The sequence below is a fragment of the Anas platyrhynchos genome, chromosome 7, assembly GCF_047663525.1.
Source record: "Anas platyrhynchos isolate ZD024472 breed Pekin duck chromosome 7, IASCAAS_PekinDuck_T2T, whole genome shotgun sequence".
NCBI classification, from domain to species: Eukaryota; Metazoa; Chordata; class Aves; order Anseriformes; family Anatidae; genus Anas; species Anas platyrhynchos.
In genome coordinates this window covers 10,659,924-10,682,036 of record NC_092593.1, presented here as the reverse complement: position 1 = coordinate 10,682,036, position 22,113 = coordinate 10,659,924, and the positions used below count along the sequence as shown (strand labels likewise).

General features: G+C 42.7%; 1 protein-coding gene across 13 annotated transcripts in view; it reads left to right on the top strand.

The window, feature by feature from the left end:
* The first annotated feature begins 1,101 nt into the window (after positions 1-1,101).
* Positions 1,102-22,113, top strand: part of NCKAP5 (NCK associated protein 5) — a 435,119-nt gene continuing 414,107 nt past the window's right edge. For 6 of the 13 annotated variants that reach the window (XM_072040706.1, XM_072040701.1, XM_072040705.1 and 3 more), the window contains exons 1-2: positions 1,507-1,672; positions 2,296-2,390. The gene's annotated coding sequence lies outside the window, so the exon portion shown is untranslated. Of the gene's footprint in view, positions 1,147-1,247; positions 1,483-1,506; positions 1,673-2,295; positions 2,391-22,113 lie in introns of those variants that run through there. The other 7 variants (XM_072040698.1, XM_072040699.1, XM_038182169.2 and 4 more) reach the window with 7 other exon arrangements.

The following is a 22,113-nucleotide window of genomic DNA, read 5'->3' as shown; positions in this document are numbered from 1 at the left end:
TCAGTGTTTGCCTACCTTGTTACTCCTAATGAGGTGCATGATTTCATAACGCATATTGAGATAACATTAAGATTTGTAACCTAAAGGGGGGGGGGGGGGGGGGGGAAAGCAGAATGGCAAGTACTTGGCCTTTGCTCGTAACCTGCTTGGTTGTAAAGGGAAGGTCAAAATTCATATGCTCTGCAATGAGTCTCTAGCAATTGTCAGCTGCTTCCCCAGACCTCGTGTCACTCTGCATACACGTGATTTTCATATTTAACTTCTGCATTAAAGAATTTATGAGAGCTCCATGTCTGTCTCTGTTAGCCATGGGGGAAGATGTGCTGTCTCACAGCCCTCTCATCCTTATACATCAGCCCATGAGTTTTAAAGTTGCATGCAAAGTTATGCATTAGCCTAATCGTGCCCACCCACTTTATCTGATCTGATGAGAGATTTTTTTTGGAGGCTGGACTGAAACTAAGAAATGCTATGTTTTAAGAGCTGTTCTAACACAGCTCAATCACAAATGGTTTTTATAATGTATTTTATTTTTTATTTATTTATTTTTTTTTTTAGCAAGGAAAGCAATAATACCACCCAGTAGGTATTAATCAAAATTGTTGAAACTGTTTTCAGAAATTGCCTAGGTGTCTAGGAAGCTGTCTTATTAGCAGGCAGGAATGATGAATAACTCTGTCCTGCATATCTGCTTTTGTGCCAAAGCACTTATCATTTGCAGATCTGAAAATGCTTTGTTTTCAGTGACTCAGGCACTTCCACGATCCTTCTCTTTTATAGACAGGTGTGTCAGATGAGTTACTTCTTGTTAATGACCAACAGAGCTAGTAAGAAATGTCTCTCATGATCCTCTAGAGTTTAGGAAGCCAAATTTGCCTCCTTTGAAATGCAAATGCATTTTACTGTTGCCCTTAATGGGGCATTTCTTCTTCGAATGTGTTCCCATACAGGAAAATTCATTTTTTTATTTTTTTTTTCAAGGAGCAGCAGGAGGAGTTAGCTGCTTGCTAACTGACATAATGAGAAACCTTTAGTGGAGATGATTGGGTCAGGTTGTTCCCATGTACACAAGGTTGTTAATCAGCCCCAAGTGGTGTGTGGCAAGCTGTGGGCCAGAGAAATGGCTGTGGGATGCACGTGAACCAGGTGAGTCAGTCTTTGCTGTGGCATTTGTTTGTTTTCAGGAGAGCAATTCCCAGCCACAGATGTCCAAAGCAGAGCTCTTGGGTACTGTACTGTACCACAGCGTGTTTCTGAATGTTTTGGTGTAGTGATATATGGCAAGACCTTCTTGGTATGCCTACAGGACAGGTGTGAGTTGGAATGGGTTGGCACATCTACACAGCCCAGCTGGTTTCTGCCCGGAGTTGGTGGGCAGAAATCAGGAGGCTCAGCAGCCTGAGCACTAGCTGGCTGCAGCTGCGGCTCTTCAGGTCCCAGCACTAGCTCGTTGAGGGTTAGCTCAGAGCTGCCTTGGGAGAGGTAGGTATTCCTCCTTCCCCTAACTGGAGGGGTGTGGGAGAGTCTAATCATGGCTTTTGGTCCTCACGAGGTGTTGCTGTTCTCCTCCTGGCTCCTCAGTTGTCTTACTGTGTGGGTGGTAGAGAGCTGTGCCTCTCCAAGTGGAAGGTGACTCGAGGCAGCACGAGCAGTCTCATGGGATACGCAGCAGGTATGTGCCTTGTCCAGGGGCTGCTGCCCTCCCTGCAGGCCCTGCTTGCTGTGGGAAATGTGGCAGAGTTCACTCTGATAGTGAGATCTGTGTGTCTTAATCTTATGTTAGGGCAAAAAAATGGCTATGACCACCTATGGCCCTAGGAAAAGGGCTATAGTCTCCCATTCCCTGTCTGTTTGCTGCGTCTCTTTTGCTTCAGTAGCCCACTCAAGAAAAAACTCACTTACCTTTTCTACATGTTTTTCAATATTTTTTTACCTATGACCTCTGCTCATCAATACTTGCGTTCAAACAGGAAGCTACTACTTCAGCTGATAATTTGATTGATTTTCTCCAAAAGTTATTTTACCAAGTTGATTGACTTTAACTGGAGTGGCAGAAAATCTGGAAGCAAGGTGTAAGGGGTCTCAGCCTTTTTTCTCTCCCTCAAGTTTTATTTGTTAGCATCCTAATAGCTTGAATGTATATGAGAGAAAGCAGGATGGATAGGAAGAGGCAACATAACATACAATTAGTTTGATTTTGTAGAGTGTACACAGGTTGTCTTGACATTTCTCTATGTACATTAGAGGATGGAGTACTCAAACAAGTTTGCCTTTTTCCCCTCTGCATTGATCCAGTAGGGTTCAGCACACCTGGCCAAAAGCTCATCGTTGTTATGTGAGTCAGCAGATGGAAGCAGCTCTCCTGCTAAATGTGCTGATCCCAGGAAGCTGTAAGTGATTTTAAATCGTCTTTTCTTTTAGCTGGAGAAATAAGGAAGTGTGTATCACCTCTGTGGGATCACATATTTCTTGGGGTTTGCACAAATTTGTTTGTGCAAATGGAAGTGTAAACACAAGTACTTCACTTCCTTGCTGAACCAGTCACAGTACCCGTCTGTGTTGAGGGAAGAGGGACAGCATCAGATGTTACTCTGGGAGCACAGAGAAAAGGGGGGATCTTAGCGGTGCTGTGAGGTGTGAACGCAGAGTGAAGCTGGAACAAGAAGCGGATGAGCCATCTGTCCCCAAAGCAGACCTGGCCCAGCTCTGGCCACATCTGGCACTTTTGGGGTGTAGTGCTGGGGCAGCCCTCTGGAGGCAGGTGGTCAGAACATGCCGGGACCTGTGTGCCCGGGCACATCTGGTGTTTGAGCTGGCAGCTGGTGCATGCAGCTGGGCTCCTGCATGGTCGGGCTTGTCTGGCAGCTCCGTGCAGAGTCCTGGTCTCAGGTCGGTGCCTGCTGCGCTTCCAGAGCCACGTGTGGCTGTCCTGGGGGTCTGCTTGTAAGGGGGTAATGTGGAAGCAGGGGGAGTCAGCACTTTGTCTCATCATAAAAGGTCCCATCACCATTTTTTAAAGGGCTTCCCAGCATGTCTTGTTAGAACCAACCCCCCCCAGATGATGCTTCAGCTTTTGCAGGGTTTTGAGGTAGATCTTGTAGTGCTCAGAGGCTCTTCTGGTTACTTCTGTAGGGAATAACACACGTTTTAGCTACCCTTCAGACAAGAAGTTTCAGTGGGAGACTGCAAATACGATTGACCGATTTTGCCACTGGAAATCTGTGAGCATTGCCAGGTGTGCTGTATAGGGTAGTGACACTATGCGGCTGTGCAGCTTAGGGTGATGGTTGCTAAAAATGAAACATGACTATTCACTTAAAATGATAATAAATGGTGTTCTTGGGCACGTACTTGTCCTGAGCTGAATTGCAGCTAGGGGTCTCTGTGTACATGTGGGAAGCAGCAAAACGTCAGGCTGAAATGTGTACCAGAACTCGTTTGTCACATTCAGAAGTTTTGTCTGCTAGTGCTTTGGAATGGATTTTTAGATTCCAGATAAGTAAAATACAGGCTTTGTGCTGCACGTACGCCTAGGCTTCCTCCTCCTGACAGCTTTCCCTCACATGTCTCTGCGTTATGCACCTACCAGCACATAAAGGATTGTCATGTCATGATTTGCTTCCCTGGGATTTAAGATGCTCCTTCACGGCTTGCTTGGCAAGGAAGGACAGGGCATGGCTGCGGGGCTGTTTCCTTCATGGCAGCTACTGCCCTTTCGTTACTTGGCCTAGGAGTGTTTGCCCAGGGAGCAGCATTTAATGGCAGGCAAAGAACTCAGATTTTAGCCCTCTATTAGTGGCACGGGCTCTCTCTCTCTCTGCAGGTCACTGTATCCTGCCTGCTGCAGAGGAGTTACGTGCGTTGCAGTGACAGCATGTCAGTCTCTGGGTAGGAGCAGTGACGCTTCTGTCAGAAAAGGAGCTGTCTTCAGCACAGAGTTTGGCTAATCAAAGCTTGCCATTAACAACCTGGAACCTTTTCAGCAATGAAACACAGCATAAGAAGTGATGCTCACTTGTGTGAGAGAGGTGTATGGTACCCAAGTGATTTGCATGAGCGCAGGAGGCACAGCTGGGAACAGCTTCGCCCTTCCCTAATCCTGAGGTCAGTGGAGGTATAAGAAAGACAGCCTTATGTGCTGTAGTGACGTCTGTATTTTCCAAATTGAAATTAAAAAGAATTGTTAAAAAGTGCCTGCAGTAGAAAATGTGATAAGCACCCAGGAGTGAACAGAGAAGCCATGTAAATCTCCTGGATTGGTTCAGCCCCCGGTGGCTGAGATCTTTTTAGATCAAAGAAATGGAAAGGAATATAGAAGTAGGAACATGACATCTCCAAAAATGTAACTGCTACAGGTTTCTTTCTTTCTTTTTCTTTTTCTTTTTTTCTTTTTTCCCCACCAGAGCTGACTCACAATAGAGGGAATGGATTTTTTTTTTCCCTTTTGCGTTTTTTTTTTTCTCCATTATTTTTGGGTCAGAAGATTGTTAGTTTCTCTTTGAAGAATTTACTTTATAGCTTCCTGATGAGCTGCAGGTGGCTTGTGGAGTCAGGGTGGCAATATATCATTCACTGTGACACTTTCTGCTGACTAAGAGCATCTTTTTAAAAATGAATTGGTTGATTAATGCGCATTTTTATTAACATTGTTAATTCTTTACCTCCTTTGTGCGTGGAACTGACCTGCAAGAAACTTGCTCAAAAAAGAATCAAAAACTTGCCAACAGCATAAGCTGAAATGGCAGCCTTCTCTCTGCTGCAGGTCATTTAGTGCAAGGGAGACATATAACTTAGCAGAACTGGGTATTTCTCATTCTAAAATTAACAGCGTAAAAAACCTTTTATGTGTTATGTATGATTTAGCACATAATAGCTTCAAGAGAAGTTATTCCTTTCACTGATACAGTATGCATGTGGGAAAGTGCTGAAACGCAGAGGAGACGAGACGTGCCTGTCATCACTGACCAGCTCTTGTGAAGTGCTTGGTGCTCTCATGGACTTCTCAAAGAAAAAGGAGAGTTGGAGGTATGCTGCACTTTGCACAAGGCACTTAGCACGTCTAATCTAATCCAATCCATTTTTAATGTGACTTTCACGTTGAAGCATCCTGCTGTATAGGAAATCAGATACAGCAGCGTGATGTTATTGCTAATATTTTAGATGCAGTGAGGTTGCAATGTACAAAACTATGGGTCTCATAGCAACTACCTGCTTTTATTCGTGGTTAACAGTTGTAGAAGGTAACAAGGCAGACATTTGTTTCGGTTTTCAGCATGCTAATGTAGTTTGACGTATTCTTTCTTTTAGTTTACAGAAGCAGGGTGTTTTGTCCATCAGCAGAGTCTAGGCTTGACCCATCTTACGCTCATGTCAACAGTACTTCTATTCTTGGCTTTGCTGGAGCAATTTGGATCTTTGCTTCTGATTCTTCTAAAAATGAAACCAAGGGACATGTATTTATAGGGGAAGACTGTGGCTGTACCATTGGACCTCTTCTGTTCACACACCGAAGTCCTTTTACAGCCTTACTTGGCTGCATTTCTTCTGTGGTCAGATGCTGCTCCCTATAGTTGGGGTGTGTTAGGTATGAGTGCCTCTGAATGTCCTCAGTTGTTTCCTCCTATTCTTGTGAGAGCATATCAGTGAGAAAAACAAATCCAAAAACGGGTTTCTTGCTGTGATTCAGTTCTGCTTCTTACCGGCCAAGAGATGCAAAGGTTGCACAGACACAGAGTGATGCTACAAGTGCGTAGTTCTGATGTCCAGTTGGCATCGCTTTGTCCTGAGGAGTTCCTGGTCTAAATGTGGTTTCTCCCACTGCCCTGTGGTGCTCTGAAGGATAAGGAGAATAATGGAAACTTGGGTAACTGTGAAAGTTCTTGTCATCACCTGATTGCTCATTAGTGTTTGAATAAGCTGCTTCTTCCTGCCTTCTTTACTGGTTGGGAAAAAAAAAAAGTTGGGCTCACCCTGCATTAACTACAGCTTGCTGTTCCCTAGAAATGCAAGCCAGTTCCGTAGAAAAAGGAGGCCCATTTTCCTTTTCCACATCAAAGCACACTAAGCTTCTTGTCCAAGCCTCATCAAAGGGATGATTTCAGCACATGTATTCCTTAGAAAATGACAGGAGGAACTAGGCAACAAAATTGAAATGAAACATTAATTTAAAAGAACACAAGCATCCTAATTGGAGATTTACTTTAACAGATTTCCCTCTGTCTGAAAAATGATGTCTGGGAGCATAATCAGGCTTTCAGCAGGCACCATCTCTGAATTGTTTGTAATAACTCTTAAATCCTTTCCCTGCGATTTTTAAAATGAATTTGGAAGCCATCATCCATGTGGGTAATCTAAAGGACCACATCTTGATCCTTTGCTCAGGAAAGATGTATTCATTAAAACTGCTAAAAACAACAGCGAACAGAAGGCATGTCAAGGTCACTGTGATATTCCTGTTCTGAAATTACTGCAGCAGGCTGTACAGCAGATATATAAATCATAGCCAGGCCAGCTAAGTTCCACTGACTCAGCTAACATTACACCAGGGATGAAGTGGTACAGGCTATCAGGGCTTTTTGTGAGAAACCAAGTAAAGTGTGTCTCCAGACCACATGCCACTGGATGAGATGCAAAATTCACATCCCAAACGCTGATTGCTTGGGGTGCACTGTGGTACAAAGAGCACTCCTCGTGGCTGAGGAGTGCGAACTGGCACACTGCACTCAGCACAGAGAAACTGCCCCTGAGCCCTTTGTAAAGAAAATAATTCTCATTAATATTAACAGAAATACTCTGCCACATCCATTGGGTTAAATTCAAGACCGTATTGTGAACGTTTGAGTATATCGCAGCCTACATGTGCAAAGACATCCCATCCTGATTCTTTCTGAATGCCCTGATGATGGGCTTTGGCGTGTTTAAAGGCAAGAGATTAGGAAAGCCCCATGTTGAGAGTGACAGGGAGACAGAGGCAGAAGCAGAGCCTGCAGTGGAGGAGCGTTTATTAATAAAAGCAGACGTGCCTACAGTGCTGGCTGCTGGCGAGTGATGCGCTCCCGTGGAGTGGGTGGGAGTTTCCCAGGGAATTGAGTTCCATTTAATCCTGTTTATTATTTAATTAAAAGGCAGGGTAGCGGGAAGCCTGCGTCTCCTCAGCTGGAGCCCTGCACTTCTTAGTGCTCAGCTCTGTATCATGAAGTGTGAGGTGGAACAGAGCCGCCAGGCAGTGCCCTGGATTTCAGGGCCCAGGGACAGCGCTGTGCTCACAGAGAGGATCTGTGTTACTGCATGTTGGTGCTTCACTGCTAGTGCTGGGGAGGAGAAAAGAGGGATGGCAGAGTCAGACAGAGGACTTCTCAGTGGACAGACAGTGTAATCAGACCGGTATTTATGCTGGAGGGCTGCTCTCAGAAGTCTCTGCTCTCACTTTCCTTTTCTAGATTTACACAGTGCAGCCTAAACTAAGCTCCTAATGACAAATCCATTAGGACCACATGGGAAAGGGTTGGGGGAGAAGCTGTTTGCCTGGGCTCTGCAATGAAAACAGGAGAACTTGGCCTTGGCCTTCTGGATAGGCAATAAATGACGGATGCTATGATAATATTTTTTCATAGCATTAAAGGTCAGGATGCTTATTCTGAGACTTGGTCTGTTTCTATTTGAATCTCTGTATTTCCTTCAGGAAAATGCAATGAAATATCTGTGTTCTTTGGTCAGGTTCCTGATGAACTCAGGATCTGAAGAAGGCCAGACAGGGTACAGAGTTCCAGTGGAAGAAGTTATGGTGTCTTCCTGCAAACGCATCGCTGCTGCTACAAGCCCTTAAGCAAGGTGATCTCTGTGTTAGTTTTTCAGGTGTTTGAGTCTAGAAAGCATGCAAAGGGGTTGCTTTCTAGCTTAGTTCTTCAGTATGCAGGCCAGCTAGTTGTGCTGCTTTTGTGTTGTGTGTGTACACAGGGCATATTTAAGTACAAAATGCCTGGCAGAATGGAGTTCTTGCTGCTGACTGGTGTTTTTAGGTACAACTAGGATGCAAGTACCAAAAATAGGTGGCTATGATAAACCATGAGCTGGGTACACGGATTGATGTTCAGCTGAGTCACAGTGTGATGGCCCAGCCTCTGGGCTTTCTCAACACCTGCCTTAGGGGCCTGCCTGACAACCAGCTTTTCTGAAGATTGCCAGACCAGATTGAAGTGATGCAAGAGAGCAGGACAATGTGGTGAGAGGCATATCTCTTAAATCCCCTCTGTTAATGAAGCTAGCAGCCCAAGAGGTACCTTCTGTTTGGGAGCGATGGGAGGGTGCAGACTTCTAAGGTAGCAGAGGCAACCAGGAGAACGGTTTGGAGTTTGTCTGGACTCTTTCTATTTTATTTTATTTTTTTGACACACATCACAAAGATTCTCTGGGAGATCTCTGTGTGTGTGGTGTATCTCTTTGCTTCCTGTACTGCGCTAGCTGTCTGTTTCCAAACACAATGGAAACTGATGACTAATCAGCAAAGCCGAGGCTACCTTACAGGCTGTCTCTGCCTTTATTCACCCTCTTGAAAGAACATCTGGGACTCTTCTTCCAAAAGTGCTTTGATTTTTAGCTCAGGAGGAATGGGGGCAGGATGTTCTCTGTGAATCAGCCCTAACCCCTGTTGGTCCGACAAAGCAAAACCCAAGTTTTTTGACCTTGTTGGCAAGTCTTTTCTGTTTATTCATGAATTTTACTGTGGTTGGGACATGGGAAAGATTTTGGCTTTACATGTTTGCACTGGAAAATGCTCCTGCTTTTGTTCATTCAAATGGAGAAAAGGTTTTTGTTCTGCTCCTTGTACTGGGAGTATAAGAGGAAACTGCCTGTATTTCCATTGCTGTCTCTACATTGCCATGGGAACAGATTTGAAGTGCTGCATCCATTAAGTCACTTAGTTGAAAAATGGCACAGTTTATCCATTCAAACTGCACTTCTGCCACCGCTCTGTGTATGTCTACGTGGCACAATGTAGTTTTTTAGCTAGCTTGATCCCAGAAGCAATGTAGCTGCCTGGATTGCAGTTGCATGTGATAGTTTGGCTTGGGGTAAGTAACGCAAGCAGGGCATCATGCTAACACAGCTGTGCTGCCAACTCGGCCTTGTGTGAGATAATTCAGAAGTAGTTCAGGTGTACATGCTGACGGACTGCTGCATTTCGTTGCACAGGATTGTGTCTTAAGACTTCCCATAGCACTTTGTGTTCAGTTACTATTTACTAGTGTAAAAAGGTAATGTCCTGCCTACTACTTTTGTTCATTTTGAGGTTGGTTTCTGTTTCTGGAATACTAAGTCAGGCTTAATGCTACTAGAACAAAACTTTCAAGTGTAATTCTTCTGAGTCTAGTAATTACTGCTTGTAAAGCAGGGAAGAATCAGAGCAAGTGAAGCACAAATGGAGGCAAAATGAGGCCTCCAGAAGGAAGAGCAGTGCTTGTATTCTTGGCTGCACAATATTTTACTGCCAAAGAATTTCTAGGTACATGTTAATATGAAAAAAAAATATAATAATTTTAATATAAAAAAAGGCAAAATTGTACAAATTTGATTACTCTTTTTAGAGTAAACTCTTCCTCCATACCCTTAAAACCTACTTCAGGCATGAATATTGCAGGATGGTTTGGGTTGGAAGGGGCCTTAAACACCATCTCATTCCAGCACACTGCCATAGGCAAGGGCACCTCCCACCAGCCCAGGCTGCCCAAAGCCCCATCCAGCCTGGCCTTGAGCAGAGGGGTGACCTCTGAGTTTATTCACACTTCAAATGAGACACCTTCATAGCATTTAAATCTTGTCTGCAGGATCTGCCAGTAAAGGCTTTTTCTACGAGGAATAGCGTCACTGTTCCAGGTTGTCTGTTTGAACAGACAGGGAATGCAGAATGCCCATGACAGAAGTTTACAGGGGGAGATGGAAGTATTTGATAGACGCTGCCAGCGTTCTGCTACTCGGCGTTTGTCACGCTTCCTGCTGTAGGTGTTTCAGATGAGATTGCTGGCTGAGTTCAAAAGGGCACTGGCTCTGCAGCCAGGTTGGAGAAGATGGGCTGCTAGCAAATTGCACTAAGTCACCAGGGGAGTAAGGCGAGGAAAGAAGGAGGAAAAGAGCAAAATTTTTTTCCCTTGCATTACTTTAAATAGCTCCCACTTTAATACCAGCAGCCTTTCTCTAGCAGCCAGTAAAATGTTATGTCTCTATTGCTTGGATGGACAGGTATAGATTAATTTTCAGATTCTTGGCAATGATAAATTATTTACAACTCTGCAGAGAACTAACTATTCTTTTAAAACTGTTTAAGCAGTTGACAATTCATGAGGAGGGAGCTGTGTACAAATAAGAAGCCCTGTGGTAGTACATGGGTAGTGGAAAAACTTGAAGGAAGCTCACTATTTTCCTAGGCAAGAACTTAAAAGACTAATGCTGAAATAGCTGTTTAAGTACTCTTACAGTCTGTGCAGAGCTGTGGTAGAGTCGCTCACTGCACTGATTCTGGAGACCATGGTAGGTTTTGAAGTGCAAGGAGGGAAGTGGTTAATCTGAGATTTGACTTTTTACAAAAAAGGTGCAGGTTGGAGTGACACCGGGCACATGGTGCAAATGTCTCCTGTGACAGCTCTCTGCAGTGGACTCTGTGTTTCTGAGAGGGAATTACATTTGGTAATTTGGCTGATGAACTCTTCTTCGTTTGGAATCTACTTGAATCGAGCTGATCCGCAGCTGATAGTTGTCAAGAGCACGAGAGAGAGTGAGCATTTGGGATGTCTCAAGGTTTCATGGATTAAAATGAGAACTGCCCAGTTACGTGTCTCAGTCTTATTTAGTGGGACGAGTGCTGTGTGTTTTGCTTGGCAAGGGATGTAAAAGACAACCCAAGTGGGTTTTATGAATATATTAGGAATAAGGAGGGGAGGAAGAAAAAAAAGGAAAACATAGGTTTCCTGCTAAATGGGGGAAGAGAGAAAATGAGAAAATAATGGATGAAGCAGACAGGACTGGAGTAGTCAATGCCGCCTTTGTTTCAGTCTTCACCGAACAGTTAATTGTGATCAGATGCTTAATGAGATTAATTTTAATAAGGGGATAGATGTGTAGGCCAATGCAGGGAAAGAATAAATTCTGTGTTTTCTAGTTAAAAGGTTTGGTAAACTTCAGGCTTAGTTTAGAGTATGTAAGGAGTCAACTGCAATGATCTCTCAACTATCTGAGGCTATCCACAAGATTTCATGAATTATATCCCAAAGGAGGGGAGAAAAATGAGCATAGCAAGTACCTTTACAGTGAAAAAGTGTGGAAGAGCTAGTGCACAGCAGAACAGTCAGTCAAATTTTGATTTCTGAAAGATCCTGAGCTGAAGACAATCAAGAGCCTTACCTTGACACAATGTAAATGCAGTACGTCAGCTGAACTCCCAACAGGGTGGAAGCAGTACCTTTGGTATAGCTGAGAGCTTTGAAGTATTTTTAGGTAAAGCTTTTTTTTAACACTCCCAAATGCCATGATCCAGCTAGGTGGGCAGGCCTGGAGGTCATTGCTTTAATGCGCTCTCTCTCCCTCTCTCTCTCTCACACACACTCACTCACACACACACACACACACACACACACACACACACAAAAAGCAGTTTTTAAAAGTTTTTCATGAGCCTGAGTGGTGTGCAGTGGCTTGCTGTGAAACTGGTGGGAGGGCTTCTGGAGTTGGGGCAGACCAGGTCTGTCATGTACTCAGTTCTGGACAGCATTTTCCTTTAGCAACTTGGCTAATGGAGCAGCAATGCAGTTACAACAATATTTGTTATGACTCAAAATGAAGAAGAGGAGAGCTATCAAACACTCTGAAGGATGGCATCAGAACAGAGGCTAAACTGGAAATAAAGTTAGGCTCTGTTTTTGGAAATGAAATACATATGTATCGCAAGTCTTTGGCTACTCAGGTGTGTGCCAGCTACATGACGCAGTTGCAAAAAGGCAAATATCATTGCAGAAGGCTGTAGGAGGAGTGTCAGATGTAATTATTCTGCTCACCTCGGTGCTGGTGAAGGCTCAGCTGGAATCCTGCCTTCAGCTCTAGGCACCACGCTTCAAGAAAGAGTTTGAAAGAAATGAGAGAAGAGTAATGAGAACAGCAGGTGGTTCTCAGGACATGAGATGGGAGATAAATGACTATTATTTCTTCCCCCTCGAAGAAAAAAGGAATCATTTAAGTTGCAGCGAAGACTTGTAGAGGTGTTCTAATTGGATTCCTAATTGCTGCCTGAGCAGAGAAGCATTTTAGGAAGACGGAGTTGTAGCCACAGCCTCGGTGCAGAATAGCCAAGCTGTTCATGGAGTAACTTGCAACATGTGGTAAGAAAACTGGTTGGTGTTACTCTACCTGCACACATTGGAGTAAAGTTTCTGCAGTCCAGAATCTGTTTCCTGAGCCGTCCTGCAGTGCAGCTGGGGCAGTTGCCTCTGCTCCAGGGTTCCCATCTCTGGGTGTGGGACCTTGAGCATCCTGGGGATGGGAATGGTATTTTCCCGGTGCTAGTGTGATGACTTCTGAGCTTTTTTTCCCACAAGCACCCCCTAATTTCTTTAAACATCCTTCTAATGCTGTCTGACTCTCTCCTCTAACATCTTTCCCATGTGTTTTCCAAGGTTTTCTGCTTGGCCTGGCTTTGCCAGCCATGCCACTGGCCTCTTGCTGTCCAGGTTCTTGCAACCACCAGAGGGCTTTCTCATGGCCCCACCGTGAAGGGTGTCAGCGTGTGAAGCCAGCATCTGCTTTCTTACTAGCAATGGCAAAGTAATCATCTAGACCTTTTAGGTCAATGATTTATGTGATGAAGCAGGATGCAAGCTATATGGAGATCCATTTCACTGACACTTCAGTGGGCTTCTAAATTAGCCAAAGCCTGTGCAGCTTACCTAGGGAAGATAGAGCGATGATTTTTTTTCCATGGACAGATCTCAGGGTTTTCTCACCTAAATCATTCTGTACAGTGTAAAACATGTTCTTTTACTGTTGAAATTGGACATACAGGGTGCATAATATCTGTGATTTTTCAGGCAGTACCTGAATTCAAATGCATGTATTTAAACTGAAGAAGAGCCTTGACAGTATTTATTTTACATACATATTTTAGTCTCGCTTACCTATCCCTCTAGGCTAGGTAGACTGTTACTGTTATCGGAGGAGTTGCCATGGAAACAGTTTTACCCTCTCCTTCCTTTTCAGTCTGCTTCCCTTCGCCAATATCCGTCTCTTTAATTCTTAGGGTTTTACTTCCATTTTAGCATGGCCATAGTCTTAAACACCCTGTTACCAGGGGACCCTGAGTGCAATAAATCTGTTGAAATCAATGAAACAGTTTCAGATGTAAAGGTGAGACCATGTCTCTGGGTTTTCAATCCTTCCTCTTCTCTTTTCCCTCCAAAATTAAGTATAAAACTGCTTTGAGGTCAAAGGCAGATATTTGGAAGTCGGAAGTCTTTCAGGCGATGAATGGGCTCTTTTCATCCATGGTAGGAACGTCTTCACCTCATTGCTGCCCCTGGGTAATGTCAGTGGTTTACATGAACGTAACTGAGAGAAAGTATTAATGATTTTACATTTTGAAGAGTCTTCAGTGACGTCTTCAAGAGGAAGATGTTCCACTTGGATAGCATTTAAGTACTGGAATGTGTGCACTCCACATGGCAACCAGCTACAAAGGTCATTCACCAAATTGAAAAATGTATTAGAAATGTGGGATTTGATAATTTGTAGCCATCAAAGCAATCACAGACAGCAAAACACAGTGAGGAGGAAGCGGCTTGTCTTATTCTTAAAGCTCAAATTTCAATGGAGAAATGGGAGCTACAATGAAAGACTCAAGAAAGCTTGTATTCATGTGATCCCTTATCATGGTGGTGAACTTTTATCAGCCTCTGATGAAAGAGGCTCAGCAATACTCCCAGCAAAAGGTTAGGATTGTGTGTTTGCAAAGTGAACTCCTGACTTCATGGGCTATTTGACAGAAGGGGCTGTAGTCAAGGCAACCAAGCAGAATGATGGGCATCAGTCCAGGCTGTGGTCAGTCTCAGGAGGACCAATATCCTTGCCTTAGGTTTACTGATCCAGCAGTGGTAACACAGCAGATAGCCTTTAGAACATAGTGGCTGCTCTGTTAGTTTGAAATGGATCTGATAGTGACCAGGTAATGTATGAGTGTGATTGTAAAATAGTGCTCTGTGCAACTGTTAACCTGACTTAACAGCAAGTGGAGACATCACAAACAACCTTGACTAAATTTCCTTTTATCTCAGGAAAAAAAATCTAGTGCCTGGGAGATGAGTGGCTGATACAAATATGGGCTGAAAGTATGGAACGTGGTCAGGGTTATGCATGAGAAGAAATGATTTAAGAGTAGGGGACAGAGTTAAAGATCAGAAGTGCTGAAGGACCAGAGATTGTTGGGATAGATACAGGGCAGGTGCCTTCGAGAATTGTTTAGGTTTCTGTGGTTGGCAGAAGCAGTGGCTTAGGAGTAAGGATGGGATATGAACTGGCAGAGTCTGAGATACACTGATAGGTCTAAAAGGGCCCTGGGGCTTCTAGGGGTCTTGGGCTGTGACAAGCATTGCTGGAGGTCAGGGGTGGGGATCTGGTCCGACTTTAGGGCTGTTGCTTGTCAATCTGGACCACAAGTTTAGGTCTGTGTTATAAAGAATTTTTAGAAAAATGCAAAGCTTGGGCTGGATTTGGGATTGGAGGTAGGGCTGTTAGGTACAGAAAGGCTGCTAGTTCAAGCTGAAAATCTTTAGCTGATGCAGCCTTTTATGTGGGCAATATTTCATGCGGTCCAAATCATGCGGTGCCTCTTGAGAGAGACTAAAGTTCAGCAGATCATTCATGTCTTCTCAGCTGCCTTGTCATGATAGTGCAAAAGAGGATATAAAATAAGTCTCTGCCCTCAGATATTTATTTCCACTTCCTTTATTAATCCTTTAATTGCAATGTGACTTTCTGGTGGGAGGTCTGCACGAACACGTGAGCTGCCCTGAAGTCTATTGATTTCAGCTTGAACATCTCTCGTTCTATAGTTACAGCTGACTTAATTTCTGCACAAATTGTCCTGTCGTACCAAATCCTGTAGTGAGGGTGCAATGAGACAGAAGTATGGTAAGAGCTATTCCCACACTCGGTGTGATGTAATGAGCTAAACATCTGCTGGATTTCAGGAGGCTTAGGATTGTGTTTGGGGTGGCACAACTTCACGGGCAAGATGATACAAGTTTTAAGGCTGTGCTATGAGTTCCTCTGAAAAGGAGAATTAAAAATGACTAGTGCAATTAAAGCTTGTCAAAGTAATTACAAGAATGAGAGGAAATATGAGAGTTTATCTGCTTATGCATAGTATAAATGCCAAGAATAGGTAAGATAAACAGCAAACGCGAGAATTAGAATAATACCATAAAAATATCAGAGGCTATATCATTAACTGAAGGTTCTTTCATCTTCTTCTGACTATGCCTATTCATTTAAACCTGCATTGTATAATAGAAGCTTCTTTGTATGGTTCAGTGTATCTCAATTAAGATTTTACTGCCCTGTCATAAAGCTTATCACAGGCTAAAAGTTTGCTTTTATTTCTCGTTCTGTGAAGCCTGCCAAGTTCTGTATAAGCTGTCACTCACTGCATTACACTCAGCGGATGAATAGAAGTTTGTTCACAATGAAGTTGTCCCAAATTTCTCGGGGTTTTTTTAGACCATTTGCAGCCTGTCCTATCTTTCTAAATCCCCTGCACAGAGCTTTTGAGTCAGAAATGACTGCACTGCAGTGCACCAAAACACCAGACAATGGGTCTGAAAAACCAGCGAGAACATCAATCATTCGATAGGCATTTCTAGCAGCAGCTTCATTTTGGTCTCCTTTATACTTGTAACTTATAATCAAATGATATGGTGTGTTAATGACAACACAGAAGAACTGATTCACCACTTCACACTGTAAATATGAAATGTCAGGATTTGTACTAAGTAATATCTCTTGGACCCAAGAAAAAATCAAGAGTGAAGGTGTTAGTAATAGTTTCTTACACCTGTTGTCTCAGTATCGCTGCGGTGTTACTCATGATGTATTTGTGACACATGGCACAGATGCATAGTGCCCACTAACAAAAGCCTAAACTACTCTAAGTACTTAAGTAAAGGGCCGCTAAGGAATGTCTGCTTGGTTTTGTGCAGGTAAGTACCTGGCAGAGAAGTTCACACCAGGTAGTAAGTCGTTGTAGTGTCTCTATTTCTGAGATAAATGAGTTCATTCAGTATGAACTATGGGCTCTGCATGTATAATGCAGGTATATTTGGTGCTAAATTGCATGAAGGCATTAAACTTGAGTAACAATTTAGGATATTCTTGGAGAATTTGCATAAATATAAGAATATGAAAGGTCAGACAGTGTTTTCATTTACAGAAGGCTCACAGAGGCTACTCATCCTCAATTTCTCTTCACTTCAATGAGATGTGAGTTCCCCAGCCCCATTTCCATGCTGCATATGCAAGAACAGGTTTAAAACAAAACTATATTTCAGTGAGGGAGGGGGGCATTCAGCTTTTCGGGAGGAAGAATTTGTGAGGGTGTAGTCCAGATCTTGTGTGTGTCCTCTCTTAAGGCAGATGAGAATGTAAGGAATTAAATGTTTGGGTGACTTAAAGGATGAGCAGTCTTTCTCCTGATGCTGCAGTACCTTATTTCCTTTATCTTGAAATGAGTCTTGTCTTGTGGACAAATGATGTTCCAGTTCAGTTCAGTTTTTTATTTATTGTGTTTGTTTTGGGGCTGTTTGCACATACACAGTGGGGTGAAATTGATACCAACTTAAGCCATTTGCAGTATTTCTTTAAATTCATTTTCTTTTCTCAGCAGTATGCAGAACCATGGAAAACAGCTCTTACTGGGATGTGTTTCAAACTGGTTGTGAATGCAGGAATTGAAATGTGTATTTGCAAAGTAGCAAACGTCCGTGTACCTTTAAGCAGCATAACAGGAATAAAAAGCCACATTACAAAGATTATTGCTAAACTGAAGCTTTCCTGACATCTGTGTCTTGTCTCTTTTGGATATTTTGGTATAAATCATTCTGCTTTCATGTGGAAGCATTGATTATATTCATTTTGAGTACTGTAAATCAACTAGTTTTAGGTGTGTGTGTGTGTGTGTGTTTTTTCTTGGTGGGGGGTGTGACATTGTTTTTGTGTCAGCATCTCTAGATTTGGGCTAAAATTCTGGCCCTTCTGAAGTTAAGTGGGAGCTTTGGCTTTAATGTCGTTATATCCAAAGTTTTCATATACTGTTTTATGACTGTCCTTCTCTCGTCCTTCTCTCATTATACTTAAATGCCATGAGGCACAGTCAGATGCCAGCGAAAAGTTCAGTTCAGCTGTAGTTTAGCAGTGTTTTGTTCTCAAACCAAGAAGGAAACTAAGGTTTCAGTTGAGGGCTTGTGATTTGTTTCCTTTCCAAGGAAAGCATGACTATGTGATGTTATGCATGTGTTGCAATATGCGTACACCCCGACAGCTTTACCACCTGTGTGAGCTGTTAACCAGGTACGGAGGAGCTGGGATAATTGTTGCATCCTGAAAGCAGAGACATAGGAGGGTATGGTACACCTTTTCTCTTCTCCTTCCATCACTTGGGTGATGATTTGTTGGAGTATGACCCTTGGCAAGTACTGCAACAGGCTGCTAGGATTCACAGGGTGATTAAAGGGCCCACTAAATAAGCAAATGTTTAATTCTACAGTTGCACTGCAAGCTTGCAGTCTGTGTTTTCACTAGCATAACACATTGAGCAATAGATAACTACAGCAGTGTTCACACAGAACTTCACAAATCATGGTCACAGTGAACAAATATTCTAAGCAGAAGTAACCCAAAAAAAAAGGAGCAGTAACATTTCATACACACACTTCCAGAACAAAACCATTGTCCTGTTGAATTGGCTCCTACTTCCAGTTTTAAATTCTTTGGTGTCTTCTCTCCCTGGATTCCTACTGGAGGAATTATTGGACAATTTATCATCATTTCTGTATTATTTCCCTTGTGAAAATCAAATGCCCGGTCAGGGCCATAAAACATGAGTATCTTATTTTTAAAACCGCCACACATTTGTGTGGGAACAAGAGCTGAAAATGAGCTGGAGAGAGAGAGAGCCCTGCTCAGTCCTCAGCCCCGGAGGCCTTCAGCAAGCTGCTGAAAGCAGTGCATGGGGAACCCCACACCAACACATAAGATATTTGGGTTCAACTTGCTTTGGCTTTAAAAGTGCCCAGGTTATGCTGAAACCCATGCCATTAAAATTACTTGTGGGAGGGAGAGGTAAGTGAAGGATTTTAACTCCCTGAGCTCAGGGGCTGGGGTTTCCTGGGCTTCTCCAAGCAGACAAGCTGTGTGCAGACAAAACCCCCAAGAGATGAGTTACATGTAACAGCATTCTGCTAAATTGGGAAGGTGTTCTGTGGGGGTAATGGCTGTCGTTTCTTCTCCTGGCCTGGAAGAGGGCTTTTAATGATCTGAGGGGATCATTTGTGTCAAAGAATCTGTATTTCTCATCCAGTAGCTACAGATCAATATAAACACAATTACTTTTATTTTAATTAATGGTAATAATAAACAGGAGAACTGACTTTATCCTTATTTTCCTTGGGCTTTTATGCTTGTTGATTTAGGTTTTTAATAGCACTGATGTATCCAGAAGGAAGTTGCACAGTTTCCATCCATGTATTAGCTGACAGGACTGACAAATAATATTTGTAGCTCTATTTCTTTGGGGATATAAAACTTCTTCAAAAGAAAGATGGTTCTGTGAAAACTGTTGATCTTGTATATCTGTTACTGCATCCTAATTTCTGAGCTTTTTTTATTTTTCCACAAATACCATAATTTAAAAACTTGTTACTTAAAAAGTTTCAATTTCTTAACACTTTTTTTTGTTTGGTTTTACAACACTTTTTCAGAAACTTAAAAACAAAACAAAAAACAAAACAAAAAAAAAAAACAAACACAAAAAATACAGATAAAGCTTGTCAAAAATTAAAGTTGTAATGATATATTCTTGGAAATTTGATAAACAACACTTTCAATTAAAAATACTTAGTGAAGGTAAGTTTACTTTTTTATGGTACTCAGTTCTTTTGGGAAAAAATTTAGATAGCAGCTCTGACTTTATGATAATAACCTTTGATAGGTATGGCTCATTTTGTCTTACAGACTTTACTAACAACTGTAATTCTAGAAGTAATTGTGTTTGTGGAATAACAACAATGGCAACAGATAAAAAACATTCGGAATAACAAAGGAGATGATGGAAATAGTTGCCATTAGGTGTTGCCTTTCATTTGTGCCTCGGGAATGCTGAATTTCATTAGTAGTAATTCTTTGTGCTAAAAATTAGGATAGAAAAGGTTCTACTGTTAACACTAGGAGGCTGACGACTGCATTTGACTGCTTGCAAGGTGTATTTCTGCAAGATGTGCTCCTGTATTATTGGGCTACGGAAAACAAGGGCTTAAAGTGCAGTCTTTGAGGACTACTGCGAATAGGTTTTCAATATATTGTATATTTTTAAAGCTCTGAGATGAGAAAGATGATGCGTCTTAAATTGATTAGAGAACATCTTTTACAGTTAGAGATGCTGCATGACCACTGAGTTGCGCATAAATCTTATTTCTTTTTGGCAATGATTTTTATATGCTGGTTGATTTATGTTCGGAGGTGGATGCCAAGAGACGAGCGCCATAAATCATGGAAATGGAACAGGCTAATATGCAATAGCTAGTTACAAGATTCATACTTGGTATTAGATGAAATAAAGTGTAAATATTCAGGAGATGATAGAGTGTGTTAATCTCCAGAGTTAATCCAGCTCTACGTGCGGAGACTTGACAAGAGATCGGTGCTGGTTCCTTAGGGCACTGAAACCTTTGGGCCAAGTCTTCCCCCTGTCGTGTTAGTGGCCACTGGGCTTGGCTGATGCCAAGGTTTCATCTTAGGTCGTGATTCTTCCCCCCAAATCCAGAATGTTTTCATAGAAGGAGCAGAAAGATGTTTCAATCCAACTGCCCAGCAGAAAACAGGGAGCAGAGCATTAGGAAGGAGGCTTTGCTCAGAGACTGTGCATGTAGCAGAATTTTTCTGTAGCACGGTGACATTAACCTGTAGCAGTTGGTAGTCTGGGGGGTCTTTCCCGGGTACATTGTAGGAGCCTTTTAGCTGGCAGGCAAGATTTTCTTTCCTGCCCACAGTCCTGGGTTATGTTTAATAGGGAGCTGGCTGAGGGGCAGAGCTTTAAAAACCCACCAGACTGTGTTTGCTGGAAGTCCAACAAGTAGTACAAGCCGGCAAAAATTTGTATGCAAGAGTTTTTATGAGCTTTTTAGCGCCTGTGTCAGTAAAGGGGGAGCATCTCCGTCTTATTCTGGTGGGGATAAGGAAGATTGAAATGGCAGCTGAATACTGAATATGAAAACATGTCATGGGCAAACAAGCCTACAGGGTATAGGATTTATCAAATCGTGCAGCTGGTATGGAAGAACACTTAATAAACCTCATGGACAGAAAGCTCTACAGAGTAGAAGCACAATCAAAGAAAGTCCTGGGGTTTCCAATTGAATTTTGAGAGATTATTGAGGAGACTGAGGCTCGTCGTAAGTCTGGCAAGTTGCAGATAGCTGATGCTCAAGAGGAGCATCATCTCTAAATTGCAGACCCTTTTATGAGGAGGTTAATAAACAGAAGAATGTGAGTGTGAGGAAGGGTGGTGGAGAAATCAGCCAGTGCAGGAAAACAGAGATAAATGGCATGTAAGGGGGGAAGACTCCCAATAGCAGATGATGAAGCCTGAGTGAGGAACAGCCAGTCAGTCTGAGGCTAACAGGAAGCAGTGAGGGGATTTCTGGGAGGAAATGTTTGTGGAAGATACCAGAGAGGTTGGTGGAGTCGGATGTAGTGTCAGGTGGTGTAATAATCTATTAGCTTGTAAGGAAAATAAGTACACTTCCTAGTTGTGCAATAATGGAAGTGTTTAAAAAAGTGTTTACAAAACTGAGGACAAAGGTATGAGTATGGAGACTGAAAATAGACACATGCTGAAGCTTTAATTCTAGGCAGAAAGTGCTGGGAAATGAGACCAGTTCCTCTTGATGAGTGAGAACTTAAAGCAGGGCATTAGGAGCAAGCAAAGAAAGGAGAATGGCTGCAAACCTGGCTGAGATGGGTCTTGCACATACAATTGTGGTACAGAGGTGTAATCACAAAGAGCTAAGAGGCCCTGTTGTGTACAGTAGCTTAAGGAAAACCTGTGCAAGTCCAATTCTGAATGACCATTTGACACAGCTTTAAAAAATGTTGGTGATAATGCTTTAGGATAATCTAAATAATCTGTATTGTATCACATGGAACGAACTAACAGACGAAATTGTATAGCCAGTAAGAAGGGTGTTTAATCGATGTGTAAATATGGAGATCTCTCTGCCTGGAGTTCTCAGATTCAGAAAGGAAAGGAGGGAAGCACCTGCACAAGCATAGGCATGCTGTTCTGAACTTTAAAACTATGCGAGGTCTTGGATTTTGAAAGAAAACTATTCAACGACATGGAGGCAAACCTGAATTTGGAATAGCAGTAGAAGCAGCTAGAAGATCTTGTGTAGCTCTCCAGTATGAGCAATCCTTTTATAAGGTGGTCGTTCATGCTTTCCGTTCTGCTGTACCCACGCTATTTCTGAGATGAGTGTCTAAGACTCCACCATAGAAGCCCCCAGTAGTTTGTACCTTGAATTAAGGTTGCCTCAAATCTGTGCTGTGCAAATTGTATCTGCTGGACTCCTGCCAGCTCTCCTGTCACATCTTGCTCTCTCTAGCGTTAGGGCTCTTCTCAGGGCATAACCTGAGAACTAGTAGAGACTTGAAATGCACCAGGCACAAAAGAGTATTTGTAAGAGATGGAGGAGAGGGATTTTCTTTGAATGATAAGTTCTCAAATGATAGGTGTGGGAAACATCTCCCTTTCTCTTTTCTTTTACTTATAACCATTTAATTCCCACCACTGGATATGTGGGCTCCGTG